We start from the raw sequence: 18,849 nt of genomic DNA on the forward strand, positions 1-18,849 counted from the left end.
TAGGAGAGTATACTTTTCACCTGGGTAATGGCTCATTTCGTTTTGTGATCTATTCTCTCCAGACCAAAAGGAAAAATAAAGGAAAAATCATTGCAGCAATCACACGAAGTCTATCGTTTCCCTCTCTCCCTTTCAAAATGATCTCAGAGACCTGATGTCCTCAAAGCCTACTTCTATTTAACTAAACATTCATTAAATCCAACATAGGCTTTAAAAAAAAAAAAAATCTGTCATTTGGATGTTTTGCCGTTTAACTTCTCTTTGACAGATTTAGAGGGAAAAAAGCTACATAGATATTAACATCAGATGATTAACTAGTGTAATATAGTGCTAACAACATAGTTTAGTTTAGAGAAGAATCCTAAATTGAAATGTCTGCATGGTTTCTGCCTCCTTTTATTTCTTACTTAAACTGCTCAAAATGAAGCTTTACTGCAACACCAAACACTGAACTCAGAAGTTCAATACTAAAATGACTGGAGGCCATGACGAAAATTAAACCACAAAGAACTAAGGAAGAACATGAACTACAATTCCAAGTGGTGCTTTGCTCATTTGGCAAGAGCCTGTTGCTACGGCGCTAGTTTTCTCTGCACGCTCACCTCTTGTTCTTTCTTGACCACACTCCAGCCGGGCTTTTACAGTTGTCATTTCATTGAAATTTCCCGTGCTCCTCTTTGACATATTAATAGTGTTTGATACACTTGAAACACTTTCTTGGCTAGTGTTCCTGGACATCACACCTCTGGTGCCCTCCTACCTCACTGCATTTCCAGAGTTTTCTTTGCTGGATCTCCCTTCTCATTTCTACCTCAAAATACCGATATGTCCTGGGGCTCAGTCTTCATTCGTGTCTCATTGTCTGGATTATCACTTACTCATGAAGCAATTGCTTTAATGCCGGCGGCTCAGATCCCATTTATGTACCAATGACCCCAAATGTTTATCTCTAGCACCTGCTTCTCCTCTCAGCTCCAACTGCGCATCATCACCTAATAGGCAACCCCAAATTAACATGTTTAAGACAGAACACTTGGTTTCCATTTAGGCTCACGTCTGCAGGCCTCCTCTAGTGTTCCTCATCTCAGTTAATGCCAGCACCTCACCACTTGTGGGTTCCTCAGGCCCCCAAATCCTTCCTTCATCCTTGACTCCTGTCTTTCTTTCAGAGTGCACGTCCAAACCTATCAACTCTCTGCCTTCTGTTCTAGTCCCAGTCACCACCATCTCTTGGCTATCTACCTGCATTAGCCCCCTATCAGGTATTTCTGCTTCCAACATGTCCCCTTACAGGGTATTCTAACCCATCAAACCAGTGACATGGTAAGAGGGTGATGCAAATAATGGCACATTTTCCAATGAGCTCCCATCACGTATAGAATAAACCCAAAGACCTGTCATGGCCCACATATGATATGGTCTTTGATTCTTTCTCCAACCTCACTGCTTATTTCTCCTCCTGTCAACACCCCTGCCCCATCCAACTGGTTTCTCTGCAGCTCCTCAGGCCCCTTGCAGGCTTTATACTTGCTGCTCCCTCTTCGTGGAATTGCTCCCCTCTCACCCTGGCCCATGACTTGCTCCCTCCCTTTATCCCCTCCTCTACTTTCAGGTCACTGCCTCAGAGACAACATCCCTGCCTGCCCTGTTGAAACCAGCACCCCACACTGCTCTCTTCACCAGCTTCGTTTTTCACCATACCAGTTACCACCACTTTTTTTTTTTTTTTTGGTCTATTTTCTCTCTTGCTACTATCATATGAAGGCAGGGATTTATTTGTTTACTTCCCTGTTCCCAGCACATGGTAAGCACTCAGTATTGAGCAAGCGAATATTATAACAAATATAAATTATTTGTTAAGCCTGATATTATTTATTTATAAAGAATTATTTATCAGAGAGAGAGTGAGAGGGAGTGGGACAGAGGGAGAGGGAGAGAATCTCAAGCAGACTGTATGCTGAGTGCAGAGTCCGACATGGGGCTGGATCTCATGACCCCGAGATCACGACCCTAGCCAAAACCAAGAGTGAGCTGCTTAACTGACTCAGCCACCCAGGCAACCTGACACCTGATCTTACTTAATTTCTTATGTCCCTTGTTTTCTCTATTTCTGGTTTCCTCATATTGTCATATTTCAACCACACTACATGCCCTATTGAAGGTGACTTTTTAAAAAGTTACATTAACCAGAAAGCAATATAGATGATCTAGAGAAACTTTGAAGATATTCACTGGAAATTATAAATCTCATCCCATTCATACTCGCTGCCTGGCATATGATCATTAGCTCAAGATAATTTAGATACTGGCAGCAATTTAAAAAAAAAAAAAAGATTTCCTTAGAGACTCAAATTCCCATCAAACCAAATACAAAAAGACCACAAAGGAGAGAAATACAGACAGAAAGACAGAATATGAATATTTATATCCTTCAGTGCCTTCTGAATAATTTCCATTTGGTCCATGAACCTTGTGGAAACTAGATCAGTTATTTCATATTTTCCATGACCCAATTCAACCTATTGCCCTTAGGCTGGTCAGAACTGGAGCTAGGTCTCTACAGGATGTTAATAGAAAGTTAACAGAAAATCATGGAGATAAAAAAAATCAAGTGAGAAAGGAAAGCAAGATGGTAGGACAGGGGTGAGCTGCCCAAGTATTAGTGTTCCAACAACCACAGACGAGATTCCTGGCTCCCAGCTGGTCTCCCCCTATCCCCACTTCACCTGCTGTCGTCTCACTTTCTTCCTGTGCTGGGTTCTGAACTGATGGACAAGTCATTGTAGTACATTCTTTTGGTTTTGTCCCCCAGGGTACAAGTAAATTGCAACAACTAAAATAATCATATCTTTAGGGTCAATTTTTTCCTGATGTTTTGCTTATGCTTTGTGTTTATTTGCTATTAGGACTTTCTCTAAAGAGAGTTGTAAATATTATCAAGTGGACCTTGATAAGTTCTAGAGAAACTGTTCCTTCCTTGGGGAGCACCAGTGAACTTGATTTCAAGCAGCCTGCTCAGGTATTTGCTATTTGATGAAGTAACTGTCTACATTTTAAAAACCAATCTTTATTTAATTCAAACTAATGTGAGGGGTTGGTGGAGAGGCCATTCCGAGTTCATGAAAATGAACTGTGAACATTTTCTTTAAAAATGGAATTAAAAAAAATAATAATAAAAATGAAATTTATTTTCACTCACGAAAACTTGAAGCTAATAATATTTTTCAAGGAAAGAGTCCGCCAGATACAAGAGATATGAATTGGTTATTGTTATAACAAGAATAATTTATTATATTAAAGATAACAATTTGTATATTTTTTCTATACAAATGATGATGCCAAAGGACTAAAAAAAGAAGCTGTGTTTAATTAAGGAGGTTAATATATATGTTTTCCCTAAAATCTTATTTTGGGGATTGATACATGTTAATCCAAGCTATTTCTTAATTTTTACAAGTTTAGAATTACAGTAGGCAAAGAGAATTTTTAAACTACATACTGGAACATCCCATTGGTTCCTATAAAAAATGGGGAGAAAATATTTGAAATTGAAACTGTTTTAGAAGATCTGGGCCATGCCACTACACTGACTATAAAGCTTGAGGTTGGTTATAGCCGGGGCTGACTTCTTCATGTCCTCAGGCATAGAAACTGAGGCCAGGGACATGATGTAGTTCAATTATGATAAATTTTCTGTTAGAGTCAAAAGTAAGTTTGAATACAATCTACTCCCAACAGTGGAAAATGTTTTATTTATTCAATCTCCCTATTTTGTAGAATTATGTTTCACTTTGATATATTTGCTAACTTTTTCAAAGTCTTCCTTAGATATATCTATGGGCTTATATAATATTTACATAACAATTATACATGTTTTTAAAAATTATTCCACCTAGTTATTTATTTAGTTATTACAAATCAATCATGATACATTCACAATACTCTTAATTTTTATTATTTTGTGTTGGGGACTTTTATGTTTCTTTTCAAAATCAGTGTTTTAGCCTCATTATATTTGTGGTCATTCTTTGTTGTTGTTGGAATGAACATATGACATTTAAAATTAATTAAGCCCTCTTTTTTTAGAAATTTTTTGCATTGTAATCAGATTAAACTGAGGAGGATAAAATGAGATTCAGTTTGAAACAACTGCAACCTATGACAATGAGGTTTTAATTCACATTTCATCAGTATTTTTATAGTTTCATACATTATTCCTTTATTTAACATACTTTTAATGAATTAAGCCTAGTAAGCATGTGCTTGAAACCTAACTGAAGTCAATGCAGAGATGTTGAGGGATCTCACATCCATTTTCTAATACTTGGTTCTCGGGTACTTCCTAAACTTGGGAGAATTTTGCGTTGTACAAGCCGTGAAGAAATTTAAATGTTAAAACAATTGTTCTTTTTCTTTTATTTCCCTTACTTCTGTGGAAATTAAGCAGATGAAAAAACTTTAATTCAATACTGTATTATGCCTGAGGTTTTAAATACACAAAAGTCAGTAAAATAAAAGTGATGGTTCCTAGAGCAAGTATAATTCAGACATATTGCACATATATATTAAAGCATAAAAGTTAACACCATATGTACAAAATACTACACGGGCTCATTTGTGTCACCACTGATAAATGCACAACTCCTATAGGAGCTGTGAGCTCTTATAAGAGCCAGGATTTGAGTCCCAGATATGAGAGAGGTTTAGGTACAGTTGTGGGAATACTGCTACATTTCTTCTGTAAATTTTAAATTTTAACCAGGAAACTGTAGAAGCAAAAATTTCATTAGAGAAACAATTCTAAAACTTCTAATTTTTATAACCATAGATTTGCTCCTCTATTATAAATTCATTAAGATCTTGACATTTAGGGTCTTTATTGGCTGTTTGTTAATTTTTTCAACAAGTATGTGTTACGAATTTACTAGGAGCCAGACTACCCAAAATATCTGGTTCATCAGCAAGCCAGATGATAATCCTTGCCATCATGATGTTTACATTCTGTAGGGAAGGGCAGACAGCAAATATAACACATTAGTAAATTATAAAGTAGATTGAGAGGTGGAAAGTGCAATAAAAAATAAAAAAAGAAGAATAGGGTAAGAGTGTAGGAGGTTGGTGGATAATTTGCAATATATTAAATAGGGGAAGATGACAGAAAAGACTGGAAAGTAGTAAGGGAGTCAGCCAGGTTCATAGGTAGGAGAAGATGGTTCCAGGCAAAGCAAACAGTTGGAGCTAATGCCTGAAGGCAGAGCCATGTCTAGCATATTCAAGATGCAGCCTCAGTGTGGCTGGAAGAGGATGAGGGATCATCTAGGAGATGGGATCATAAAGTCAATGGGAGGGTGGTTCATAAAGGGCCTATAGGTCATTATCTGGGGTTTGACTATTATTCTGAGCAAACTATGGTACAGTGCTATTGTTTTGAACAGAGAAGTGACATGATCTGACTTTATTTGTAAAAGGGTCATTCTGGCTTTTGTTTTTGATTTTGAGAATAATTTTGAGAATAAACAATATGGAGAAGATGATGGTAACAGTACAGTACAGGTCCTTATTGGAGTCTCTTAGAATAATCCAGACTATACACTTGAACCAGGCTAGCAGCAGTGCAATAGGGTGAGAAACGTCATGTTTTGGAACTAGTTTGAAGGTAGAACCAACAGGATTTCCTAATGGATTGGGTGTCTAGTGTGAGACTGAGACGGTTATCAAAGATGGCTCCAAGGTTTTTTGCTTGAGCAACTCAAAAAGTGATGTTGCCATCATCTTAGATGTACGAGCGCTGGTGAGCCAGGTTTGAGAAGAAAGATCGGAAGTTTGGTTTTGAACTTGTTGAGTTTGAAATATCTTTTCAATATCCAAGTGGGGATGTAGTCAGTTGGATCTAAGACTGTGGAATTCAGTAGACAAGTCGGCCAGCAACATAGAGCCTTTAGGTAGTCTTTGAAGCCATGAGTCTAGTTCTCTGGGAAAAAAAACAGTTCTGATTTGTAGCTTTTGCCAATTTCAGTAGTGTAAATACTCCCATCATGGATGATTTCACTGAGATGGAAGGAGATGGCTGTTGAAAGCTGGCATGAGCCAACCCTAGCACACCACTGGGTCAACAGAAATGTTGCTTTAAGATGAAAAATGGCAGCTACTTAGTATACTCTGAAGGGTCTAATCCAGTGAATAGCTGAAAATTGCTGATGTAGTCAAGAAAGGAGTGAGTTGCTGCATTAAATATTCCAGAGTAGGTGAGAAGGAATGTAATCCGGTGCACAAGTAGGGGGATTGGCTTTAGATAAAAATATATACAGTTCATCTATATTAATAGTGGAAAAAGCCAGGGCATATAGTGAAGACTGTAGATAGTTGTGGTTGAATAGTCTCTATGCTCAGTTGCATGAAACAGAAACCTACTTAAAGTTAAAAAAAAAAAATAGCAAAATTTTGGAAGAATATAGTAGTATCTCAGAAAACCCAGTGAAGCTAATTGCAGTTGAGCTTCATGACAGGAACTTGTCTCTTCTTTCTTGAATTTTAGAAATCCTCTTTTCTACCTCTGAGGACTGACTTTCTTTCCTCTATTTTCACATGGCTCAAATTCAACTTCCCTGTTCAAGTGTCCAACAGAGAGAAGCTAATTACAAAGGAATCTATTAGCTTATGTCACTCTCCACTGCTGGTCCAATCAACTTAGATCAGAGGAAGGAGCCACTAACTAGCCAGTTAGCAGGGAAGATTTACTCTAAGGGGCTAGGGCAGGTTCTCTAAGCAGGGTGGAGCTAAGAATGAAAAGGTGGACATCTCCAACACCAATTATGGAGATGGGCAAGTATTGAATGGACGTACTTCTGTGTCATCAATTAGTTTCATTTTTTCATTTGTGTATCTACTCGACAATTAATTATTGAAGATCTGTCATGTGTCAGGCATTGTAGTACACAAGGGAGATATGAAGATGAATACGAATGATTGTGTTCCCTAATCCTAAAAATGGCTCCATTGTTTCTAAGATGTTTACAGTCTTCATCATGATGGTGATAGTGTTGGTTGATTATGTCTTAAGGACCAAATGTTGAGAACATTTTGTACTATTTACTATGTAAATGTTAGTAATTAGCCCAAAGGTATCATGTACTACAAGGCATTGTTAAAAAAATCATTTATTGTCATTTTAATCTCCTATTAAAAATGAATTATTTTTGGTAATTTTTTTATACTTTAAGTTTCATAGAGCATTTAGTCTGTGAGAAAAGGAGCATGGATTAATTACTTTCATATACTGAAAAAGATGTATTACCTCCTGCTGATGTTTGAGATAATTCGTTTGTCTTCCAAATTATTTTTTGAATCATATAATAATATATGACATTGTTAAAGACTTAAACATTACAGAAGGGAATAAAATGAAAGTTAAAATCTCACTGCCTGAGCTCTTCCTCCACTTAAAACTCCCAGTCTCACTTCCCAGAAAGAAATACTACCAATCATTTCATATGTAGACTTTGGGAAATTTTTAATGTATATTTAATATATTCATACACACATAGACATGGTCTTATCTTATGCACCAAAAATACTCGATGCTTGTTCTTTGAAATTCCCTGCATATATTTCTACTTTAAGAATATTTATGGTATTGGGCTAAGAAATAACTTGAATCCCAAGGACTAACTTTCTCCCCTGAACAGATCTGAGATGGAAACTCTAGGTAACTATATCTTTGCCTGTAAAATTAATCCCATTTTACTGAATTGTGTTTCAGAGAAGTTGTATGACTTGATCATGGTCACATAATTAGCAAATGGTGAGAGTCAAACCCACACCCTGATTGTACTGGACTCTACTGTCCTCTAAATGATCTTGACTCTTGATCATATATAACTATGTTCCTTTTTCATGACTTTCAAAAAGAATTTCTTTTTCCATGCTTTTAAAAATCTTGCTATGATACTTGTTGGTAATGGAGCTGTCATGTCTGAAATGTTATGCTCTCCATGGTAATAAAATAACCACAAGTTTACTTCTTTGAATTTAGAAATTTTCATGTTTCCAAGAATTCAGAACATTTTGCAGTTTTGATTCTTGGAGCTGATTAACTTTTTAAAAATGTTCAGGGGCTACTATCCTGAAGGATAATTTTTCCTTGATTTTTGGTTGCTAAACTAGGTTGACAGATTCACTCTCTTATCTTCCTATAATAACAACAGGTAATGGCCTTGGAAAGAAGGAATGCATATTTTTAAAGATCTTTAAAGCCAGATATTCTGGTGAATAATTTCTTTGTTGGCTGAATACTTGAGCCTTAGCGTTGATGTGTGTGTTCCATCTAAAAAAACAGTATTCCCTATTTTTAAGGCTGGAAAATATATCCTTAATTTTTTCAACGAGAATTCTATAATTCTAATTGCAGGTAGAATAAAGAATGATGGGCAGATTTCTTTTGGGTATTTTAAGAATTGGATGTTTTCTGTTTCAGTTTGTAGACTTTAGGAATCTTTAAAGTCCATTTTCAGTAAATGATCATTTGTTTTTATGCCATTATCATCATACATCACATTTTTGTACCGTCTGTTTGTATTATAGTTTTGTTTGGTTTTTGTTTGTTTTTGGATAGGATCCTGAGAAAGTTTCCTTTTCGAAACTTAAGTCACCGACATGTTAAAGAAAATGCACCTCTCTCAATCATTGAGATATTAATTCAGGGCTATAAAAAAGTGAAACCAATGTCATCAATGATATGGGAAGAGAAAATATCCATTAGACAATGTGGAGAATGAACAGTGTCAGCTTTGCAAATTGCCCGCACATCATTTCCTCTGTCCTTAGCCAATATTCTTACTGCTCTAGTTTTCCACCAAGTCAATGACATTTACTGAGAGCCCCCTATATATTAAACAGCAATGTGAGTGTTGAGAATAGATACAAAAGAACTAGAAAATAAGGAACATTCTCTGGAAGAATGTGTAATCTAGTTCTAGTTTCCATTTTTCTCCTTGCTTTTCACACTCAATCTCTTTATCTGTTCAACTGCTTTTAGTTTTTCATTCTACAGGGCCTTCAAACATCTCTCTTATGGCTACCATGTTCTTTTCTTCCTTTGTGCATTCTCTGTTCCACTCAGGAATACAATTCAGGAATTTTTGCTTCTAACTTTTTTTACATAGGCAATATGATATATGACTATGAAATGTAAGATAATAAATATTGTAAAGACAATTTCATAGGTGCTACCAACAACCCAGATATACACATATGTGTGTTTGTGTGTGTGTGTGTGTGTGTGTGTTTATATATATGTAGTAAAATCCTGTAGGCCTAGGGATAGCTATGTGTTTCAACAATTGTATTTGACAATACACATTTATATATAATCTATTAAAATGATCAAATTGAGTGGTGTTACTGATTAAACACATAGTTGTTAATATATATTTATTCTTAGTCATTTTAATTATAGTTGATTTTAGGGACTAATTGTAGTAACATTTGACAACTTTAATTAGACTTTTCCCAAAAGTGCTGGGTCAACACAGGTGAATAATCCTGAAAATACCCTAAAGGCACTTAGAGACCTAGAGGAATCACTGCTAAGTCTCTGTCTGCATTTAGTGTTTTCAGCATCCTAGTTCCATTTTTACCATTGATGGGCTGCCCGGGTGGCTCAGCAGTTTAGCATCGCCTTCAGCCCAGGGTGTGATCCTGGAGACCCAGGATCAAGTCCCACGTTGGACTCCCTGCATGGAGCCTGCATGGAGTCTCTCTCTCTCTCTCTCTCTCTCTCTCTCTCTTTGTCTCTCATAAATAAATAAATAAAATCGTAAAAAAAAAAAGAGGTCTCTGGGTGATTCTAAGGCACAGTCCATTTTTACCATTGAAATTCCATAAATCTGTTTTTGGTGACTGAGGGAAAGGCTAATGTTAAATAAAATAATATATACTTTTGCAAATGTTCTGAGCAGCTTGATAATGTCCTAGATGAAGAGAATATATATACCCAAAACAAAGAATATAAAAATGTCTCTCTCTGCTTCTCATTTTCTCAGTGGGGAAGAAACAGAAAGGATTGAAGGGGTGGGATGATGACTATACAAACTGAAAGATTTGCAACACCACATTAAATGCCTCCCCTTGTGTGTTTGTATATCTGCCTATTCGATTTAGTTATATGACACCGTACTAGCTAGTGGTGCAAGAGAGGCAGTAGTCAGAAAATAAATATAATTAATTATAATTTAATCAATCTGCAAATTTACTGTGGTTAAAAGAGAAACAGAACCACTATAAATCTACTCAAAACAAACACCCTAGATATTAGAAGATATCTACTGTTTAGAAATATGTATTAATAAATGCCATGCAGTGTTTCCTGCTACACGCAAAAGATCTATGTTACCTACCTTTTGGGGGAGTAGTCATGTACTTCCCGTTGTCAACCTAATGTAAAAAGGATAATGCTTAATATTCAAGAAAAAAATCTCGAAATTGTAAAACAGAAAGAAGGGGGAAGTATTAAACAATTCACATTACAATTTAAATAGAGGAAGAAGGATTTTTTTTAAATTTTAAATTTAAAGCCGTGAGAAGACATTCCTTCACAGTGACCTTGGCAAAGCAGTGCTAGGCTCTCTTCAGCCAGGATGGGGCACGAGGAATGTCTGAATTAGTGTTAATCTGGGATGATAAGGCAAAATCTTTGATGGTTTCAGAATGGAAGGTAACTTTGATGAATGTTCTAGTTGACTAGCCTGATTCATGTTTAAGAAGTTGATAAAATAAAAATAAGGTGATGCATTAGAGCCATAGCTTGTGATGTTGAAGTGAGAATGTTTTGAGAGGAGGAGGTAAGGGCCATGAGATGCAGCAGGGACTGGCTAGCAAAAACAAGACCAAATTAGACTATCTGCATATTGGACATATCTTTTGGGCAATCACTTCATTTTGGTGTCCATCATTTCAGATGTTAAAACAGACCCATAAAGTCGGAATGTTATAAACACACACACACCCGGTTTTCATGTGAATAACAATGTATTTCTGTTTCTACATTTTGATATATGTATATATTTATATGTAAACATATTAATCTATCAACCTCATTTTTTAGAAAAAATAATTGCATGTATTCCATTGTCTAAATGCATCACAATTAAATTAGCCAGTTGGATGTCATTTTAACTAAGTTTACATTGACTCCCTTTAAAACATGTTTTTATTAGTTTTATCTTAATCATGCTTCTGGTTATCTATGACCTCCATCTCTCCATTACCCTAATTAACTGGAAACTGACTACATATTATTAGGAAACTTCATGGAAAAGCCGCATTTAAAATTAACTTCAAAGGTAAACCAAAAATCAAAAGACTTGGATTCTATTTTAGCTTCAGGACTTGGATATCATGTGAAGTAACAATTTTACACCCACAGTAGTAAATATATGATGATATGTGGTTATAGATTTATTCTATAGGTTTGTTATAAATTTTTAGAGGAATACAGAGACAAGTTGGTTGATAGGAACTCTAACAAAATATTTCTAGGAAATAGAATCAGGACTCCAACCAGACTGACCATCAGTTTAAACCTGGGAAACATTTTTAGTGGCTACATACTTTTTTATTAATGGAAAGGAAGGCAATATTCTTATGAGATGATTAGTAATTTTCATTTTTGTTCTCCTGTCTGACATCTTTTCCTTGTAGGGCAATGTACCAGACTGTCACTTAGCCTTCTTACGAGTTCCCTGGTACAGCCTAGAGCTGTACAGCAACTTCCAAAACTTACTTCCCTTTGAAAGTTCCTTCATGATCCTTGATTCCTTTAGATCTCTTCTCCTGTGATTGCATTTTTGTTGCCATTGAGCTTTCTTATACTAATTTCCTTTCCACAGTTCAATGAATCCTGAAACATCGATTACTTCTAGATACCCTGTCCACTGTTTACAGTTTTGCGTGCAATTTTTTTTCTTTAGATGACATTGAAGGATAGGAGACTCAGCAAGCTTTTCCCATTCTGTCATTGTTTTCACTCGAGAGACTGCATTTAGTTAAATTTAGTTAATTTGAAAATTGTAATAGTCTTTATCACCTGGTATCTCCTTCTCTAGCTTTTGTTTGATAGCATGAAAGGCATTGAATGTCTGTCTGTCTGACCACTGGTCTCCATGAAGACACACATATACATTCTGTCTGCGTGCACAGAAATGGTTATGATTCAGGTTCTTTTCCTTTGCTTTGGATGACATCTGTTGTGTGCTCTCCTATGGCAATATTCAAGCTCTACTTTCATTTAGAGGATTAAGGTTTATTTTTTTCTCCCTGGTGTATGTTTATTTAGGCCCTTTCCCCATTAGGAAATTATATTCAAACCCAACTTCTGTAAGCAAACCAGTTGCAAGAAACCAGGGATTTAAAAAAATATATATATTAAATTACATGTTTGGAGCTTTGAAAATGAGACATCATATTTCTCAAAACATCCCGTTTTGGTGTGCTTTAGTAAGTATCACAATATAGTAGTGGATATGATATACATTTTAAAGCTCTGATTTATAATGTAGATTGTAATTTAATAGGACACTTAATTGTGTTAGAAGATACACTAAATATTTGATAGACATTCTGAAGACAAATGTGTGCTTAAAAGAGAATCATAGTTTAGTAAAGATGAAGACAGAGCTGAATCCCCTGCCTATTAGCTGTGAGCTGAGCGGATTACAGAGGTGTATCCATTTCTTCAGGGAAGTCTAACTGGTACGATGTAATTTACTTTGGATTTTCAATATCTTTTGGTTACTTCATCTCCTAAAAGGATAACTTTGAAAGTAAATTGCAAAAGCAACCATATTAGACCCTTCTGATGAAGAATTAGAAAAACAGATCGATATAAACTGAAGTGTGTATTTTTCTAAATCAGTATTAGCATGGAAACCAATAAGTGATTTATATGCTTAAAATACAAATTAATCATCGACAGAATTTTTACATCATACTTTGCAGTGAAAATATTCAGGAGTTGTAATTCAGAAAAAGGTAGTCTCAGGTTCCCATGACCTAATGATCACAGTATTTGGCTACCAGCATTGCTCCTGCAAACTGGTGTTCTGGGTATAAAAGTCTATGCACATACAAACAATTCAGGCTTTACCAATTGTAATAAATCCAGTAATTTTGAGAGATACTTAGTCAACTCCTGTGAACTGAAAGGCATTTTATCAAGCACCTTAGATGTCCCGCTGTATGTAGGTGAGAGGGTGCCTCTCCACCATAATCTTTCAGCTCTTTTCTTTTCTCCTGGGTGACAATTCTATAATGTAAGTATCTATCTACTAAGAGCTGAACTGAAACCTCCTATCCATTTTGCATAGAACACTGGACAGCCATTAAAATGGAAACAATATTTCCTCCTTTCTGATGTGCAGGGGATTTAAATTGGTACCCTGGAGGTAAAAGGGCATAACTCATCACCCAACGCCCAGGCTGTCGGAGATTTTTTTCTTAGCAGGTACAAGAACATGATTTTTCTTTCCCAATTTTTGGGAACACAGTCATTTAAAAAATATTTTATTAGCATAATTATTTATATAAATCATGATCTTTAAAACATTCTAATTTTCATGGATCCATGTTAAATATTATTTAAGTTTGGAGCAATATGTGTATAGGTGAGTGTGTGTGTGTGTGTATGCATATTTCTGGATTTATTGTTATATAATAGTGACTATTTATATAAGCAAAGGGAAGTAAAGAATTAGGGCATTCAAGCCAAAATCTTTATGATTTAGGTAAAACGGCATTTATTGTGCATATGTTTTTCAGGTTGATATATTGTGGTTATGGCTACAAGTGTCTATTTCACTTTTCTGTAGCCTCCATTTTCATTACACCATTTTTCATCTCGTGAATAAAAACATTCAGCATTCCTCCAGTGTATGCACACTTGGCAGATTATTTTACAGAATCAGTCTGTAGCTATAGTTTCTGTATCTATAGATGGGCAGATTGAACCAGACAGTCACCAAATTCCATACTATCTTTAAAGTTCCATTGTTCTATGAAATTTGAGACTAAAACTTCTGCTTTTTTAATGATCTTCATGAGATGAAGCTGTATTGAAATAACTTTTTGAAGCTCATATTGCAGCTTCACAAATATTTCAAAATCTTACAACCCCAAATCCTCCACTTTATAATCTCGTGACATGTAGCAGCCACTACTACCAGCTGGAGATGTGGTCCTCCTGAACCTGGCCACCCAGGCCTGAGACCAGTACTTAAATACTTTACAAATTGAATTGCACTTGTGTTAGAAACTGATTGATAAAATAAATTACTGTATCTTGTAGGTTAGGATTTGAGTTCTGCAATTGTAGCTGTTACAAATTACCTGAAAACCTTTTTATATTACATTTCTTATGGCTGTATTTTACAATGGCTCTAATAAAAAATTCTATACAAAAATTGTTTGATATTAATAGCAATCATTAACAACTTGATAGATTCTTGTTAAGTATATTTGCAATACATTTAATCCTATTAAACTCAGCCTTGAGTTGTTTCTTCCAAATATTATAGGTCTTTATGAAGCTAGCAATATAAAGAAGAGATTTCAACCATTTTCGGCCAAAAATTAGGTTTAGCTTAATGGATCAATTTTTTTCTTATTAAACTGCGTCTGACCAGTGCCAAGTAATACATTCAGCATTGATCTTTGTCTCACCCTGCTGTAGCTTGCGTTCTCTTTATGTACATGAAAAATAAGGTGCCAGGAATGAAAACAATGCCTGTATAATACAAATATAGAATTTTTTCTCAGACTTCCATTCGGTTTATCATTTCACTTTGTTATTAATGCCTTGCCTGCTGCTTTTCAGAAATGTGTTTTTAAAAAGCACATTTATTTCCATAAAGAATGCTTTCTTCTGGTGTAATTATAAAAAACATACACCATATACTGGAGTACATCAATTGTTTCAGGAGCATGGACAAAACGTGTGAGCCCTGTTCACATGTGCAAACAGTCTATTCTAAATGTGGAGCCCACCAGGGACTTGACCCATTAACACCAGTGATCTGAGATGTACTGGTTAGAACCGGGGCTCAATTTGAACTTATATTTTTCTTTTAGTAAAAATAGAAAGATAAATGAAAATGAAACCAGATTTTTAATAGATACAGCGCGGGCATGTGCCAAATTTAAAGTGATGTCAATGCTTCTTTGAAGCGCTCAGTCTCTGAGACAGTTATAGTCATAACAGGAGCCCCCAAACCTCTTCTACCACTGCAGCTCCTGTCTTTCCCCCCCAACAGTTCCCCTAATACGTTCTGCACACTTCTCAGGAGAATCTTATTGCCATTGCTTGGAGCTTCCCCTCTGCTTAAAGTTTTCTCTGGTTCTTCACTGCCCTAAAGGGCAGAACTGACCGCTTACTCCTAAGCATTGAAAACTGGGGAACTGGCTTTCAACCTGGCTTTTCTCTCTTGTCTGACACTCCCCCAGGACAAATCTTCAGCGTCGTTTCCAAGTACACCTTGCGCGCCTCCTTGCTCACACTGTTCCCCAGGTTAAGATTCCCTTCCACCCTTCCTCCTTTCCACCCCCTGCCCCACTGGAGCCCCAGTTTCCCAATCGTCATTGCTTCAAATGGTAAGCTGCTCACCCTGCACAAAATGGGCTCCAAAGACAGACTTAGGAGTCAAACAAATTTTGTTGGAATATACCACGGGCTGGTCGCATGACTTGGGACAATGGGGTGAATCTTAATTTAGGAATCTCAATTTATTTATTTTATTTTATTTATTTATTTGTTTGTTTAGATATAATTATTCATGAGAGACACAGAAAGAGGCAGAGACACAGGCAGAGGGAGAAGCAGGCTCCCTGCGGGGAGCCCAAGGTGGGACTGGATCCCAGGATCCTGGGGTCATGACCTGGGCCAAAGACAGCCGCCCAGCCACCGGCCCACCCAGGTGCCCCTCGCCCTGACTTTAAAGTGAGAACCATAAGAGCAGTTTTCTTTTATTGTGGAACAACATCTTTCCTCTGTTAACTCCTCTGTTCCACAGGTCCTTCTCGGTGCCTTTCTTTGGCACCTGTACCACGCTGGTCCCCCACGCGGGTCTGCCCCCAGCCCGGGGTTCCCCCCAGGCCTCCCCACGAGGGGAAGCGAGTGCTTGCCAGGCTTGTGTGCAGGGGGCGCGGGTGCAGGTGTGGCTTGTGTGCTGAGGGCAGGGGCTCAGAGGCCTCCCACGACTGGGGGAGGAGGAGGCCGCCTTCGGGCCTGGAGCACTCCCATCACTGTCTTCTCCTTCGTGGCTGGTGGGGAAGGTGAGGTATTGCATCCGGCTCTGCTCTCTTTCCCTCCTGGGGGATCTCTCTCGCTGGGCTCACTTTCCAGCTCCATCACCCACTTTCTTTAGAAAGACAACTTTGGTTTTTTTTTTGTTTTTTTGTTTTTTGTTTTTGTTTTTGTTTTTTTTCTGGGGGAAAAACTATGCTTTGCTAATGCTCGTGTTACACACTGGAGAAGGGGAGAGAGGTGGGGTTCTCGAGTGCAGCTGGGCAACATAGACTCTTCCAGTCGCTCCCCCCCTTAATCCACTCCCCTCTGTGAACTTGTGGATGCAACTTGGGCTGATCTCTCCTCTGACCTTTTGGGCTGCGGTTTTCCTTCTGGTCTTCTGTCCTTTCACTGACTTCCATTTTTCTTTGGGTTGGTTTCCTCCAACCTAAATTGGGTTGCTTTCTTATTTAGCAGAACTCTTAGGGTCTTTATTTTCCGGAAAACAAAACAAATCCTCTTCTGCCTTTTCAGCAGCACTTGGAAAGGAAGGGGAGGTGATCGTGAGGGCTTGGTTTGCTTTCTCATGGTGGAATCAAGATCAAGCGCTGCCCTAACAGACCTGGTCTTTGGAAGGATGGCAGTGCCAGCGGATGGCGGGTAGAAGGGGGACAAGCAGAAGCTGGGAGGCTGGTTAGCAGGATGGCACACGGGTTTGGGTGCAAGATGGTCGGGCTGTTGCAGCAATAGAAAAAGATGAAAGCCTATTGGATATTTTCAAAATTATTCTTTAATTTTAGGAGCCCTAAGAAAATAACGCTATGTGCTAAAATGAAGAGTTCCAGGGATAGATGCCCTGGGAACAGTACATATCTTAAACTTTTATGTGTACAGTCCTGGACACTGAGAAATGATGTTTAAAGTGGTGATACTGAGGTAGTGCGAAATCCTTAATTATGAAAGTAAGAATTCATTATGCACACCAGGCTGCATTTTCTAGGACAAATCTAAAAACCACTTTCAACTAGAGCTAAAAGAATAAGGTTTTAAAATAATATTGTTTTCTAGTTGTGCAGAAACTTCAATTAACCAGGCTTTAAGGATCCAGAGGCCCTCACATCTATTGTTTGTTTGTTTGTTTCATTTCAGTCAGGAAGGAGGGAGGTATGATGGAAATTCCACTTAATTCAGTTATGTGAATGTGTGTTTCGCCTTGTCTTGGGATTTAAAAGAATTCAAACAAATGCTTAGAACAATTTTTCTAGTTTTTTTGGTGGTGTTGGCGCAGGCTTCATATTTTAATGTATTACATAAACTTTGAGCATTAGAGGAGCAGTGTGAAGAGATGGAATTTGGATCACATTTAGTATGATGATTATTGTACTCATCCAGTAAGAAGAAAAATAGAACAACACTACATATTATGGGTCTATTAAAAATGCAACTTTGTCAAGGAAATTTTTCGTTTCCATAATAGTTCAGTAGTTACTCCATTACAATGTAAAATGGTATGGGCAGAGTTATTAACTGTATTCCCAGTGAAGTACACATCTATTTCCTTTGCAGATGTGCACTTTATAATTTCTTCTGTTCATAATTTACGTATTGCCACACAATTCCCTTTTCTCCTAATAACAAAATAAGTGCAAAATGATTTATGAAACTTTTGAGTCTTTTCCCTTTTTTATTTGATCATTAAGAATATTCTAATAGATTCTTTTCTTCAGAGAAAATCTATTTCCATAGATTTCTGCATGTTGTTGGAGAATGTTTTCTTTCATTTACTCATCTCTTTCTGTTTTTCCTGCCTCTTTGTGTTTATTTTAGTCAATAAATAGATGAAAAGAAAATGCCTGCCTAACAAAATGCAAAGTGTATTTTTGTTTGCTAGTTGATAAATTATTTAGAAAAGATGTGGGGAATGATAAAAATATAACCTGCATTAGCAAGGCACTTTTTAAAACTTTCTAAAGCAGCATATGTATGTTCTGTCCCACTATGAGTTAGTGGGGCCAGGCATTAACTTTCCTAAGATGAAGATTGAAATGCTCATTTGCAGAGAGTACCCCCATAGACTGTGGGTACAATCTACATACGTAAATTGTGGTACAGACAACTCTTGATTCACATCTCGTAGCTCTCATTTTGAGAACTACCCTCTACTATGAGTAGAGAACAAAAGCAAAGTCCAGAGTTGGCAATGAATGAACAAATTAAAAATAAAGTATGTATTATTTTTGGCCATCTTCCTAATTGATGTGAAGCCACCAGTATCTTTATATTGATTGTGCAGATATGTTGATTCGCAATCTTCACTGATTATTTAAATAGCTCAAGTAAACAGATTAATGATGTGCTGTCCTTCATAACATGTGCAAACACATGGCCAATGCTACAGAATCTAGGAACCAGAGGGAAGCCTCTACAAGGGCATTGTCCAGCATTCCGATTTTTTTTTTTTTTTTTTTTTTTTGCCAGCATTCCAATTTTAAACATGAAGAGGCCAAGGCTTTGAAAGACCCCATGACTTGTCCAGGATCACACTGTTACTAACCTAAGATCCACCAATGAAAGTT

At 37.0% G+C, this 18,849-nt stretch overlaps 2 protein-coding genes across 14 annotated transcripts in view; one reads left to right on the top strand and one right to left on the bottom strand.

Moving 5' to 3' along the window:
* The window catches only part of LOC144324197 (uncharacterized), a 258,348-nt gene that overhangs the window by 173,496 nt on the left and 66,003 nt on the right, over nt 1-18,849 (bottom strand). For 4 of the 10 annotated variants that reach the window (XR_013389640.1, XR_013389641.1, XR_013389644.1 and 1 more), the window contains one exon: nt 10,395-10,431. The exons of the other annotated variants lie outside the window; for them this stretch is intronic. The gene's annotated coding sequence lies outside the window, so the exon portion shown is untranslated. The remainder of the gene's footprint in view (nt 1-10,394; nt 10,432-18,849) is intronic. 10 annotated transcript variants of the gene reach the window in all.
* LOC144324194 (uncharacterized) overlaps nt 1-18,849 on the top strand; it is a 580,701-nt gene that overhangs the window by 22,578 nt on the left and 539,274 nt on the right. The gene's annotated exons all lie outside the window — the stretch shown is intronic.

Source organism: Canis aureus, chromosome 11 (genome assembly GCF_053574225.1).
Source record: "Canis aureus isolate CA01 chromosome 11, VMU_Caureus_v.1.0, whole genome shotgun sequence".
In the NCBI taxonomy this organism is placed as follows: domain Eukaryota; kingdom Metazoa; phylum Chordata; class Mammalia; order Carnivora; family Canidae; genus Canis; species Canis aureus.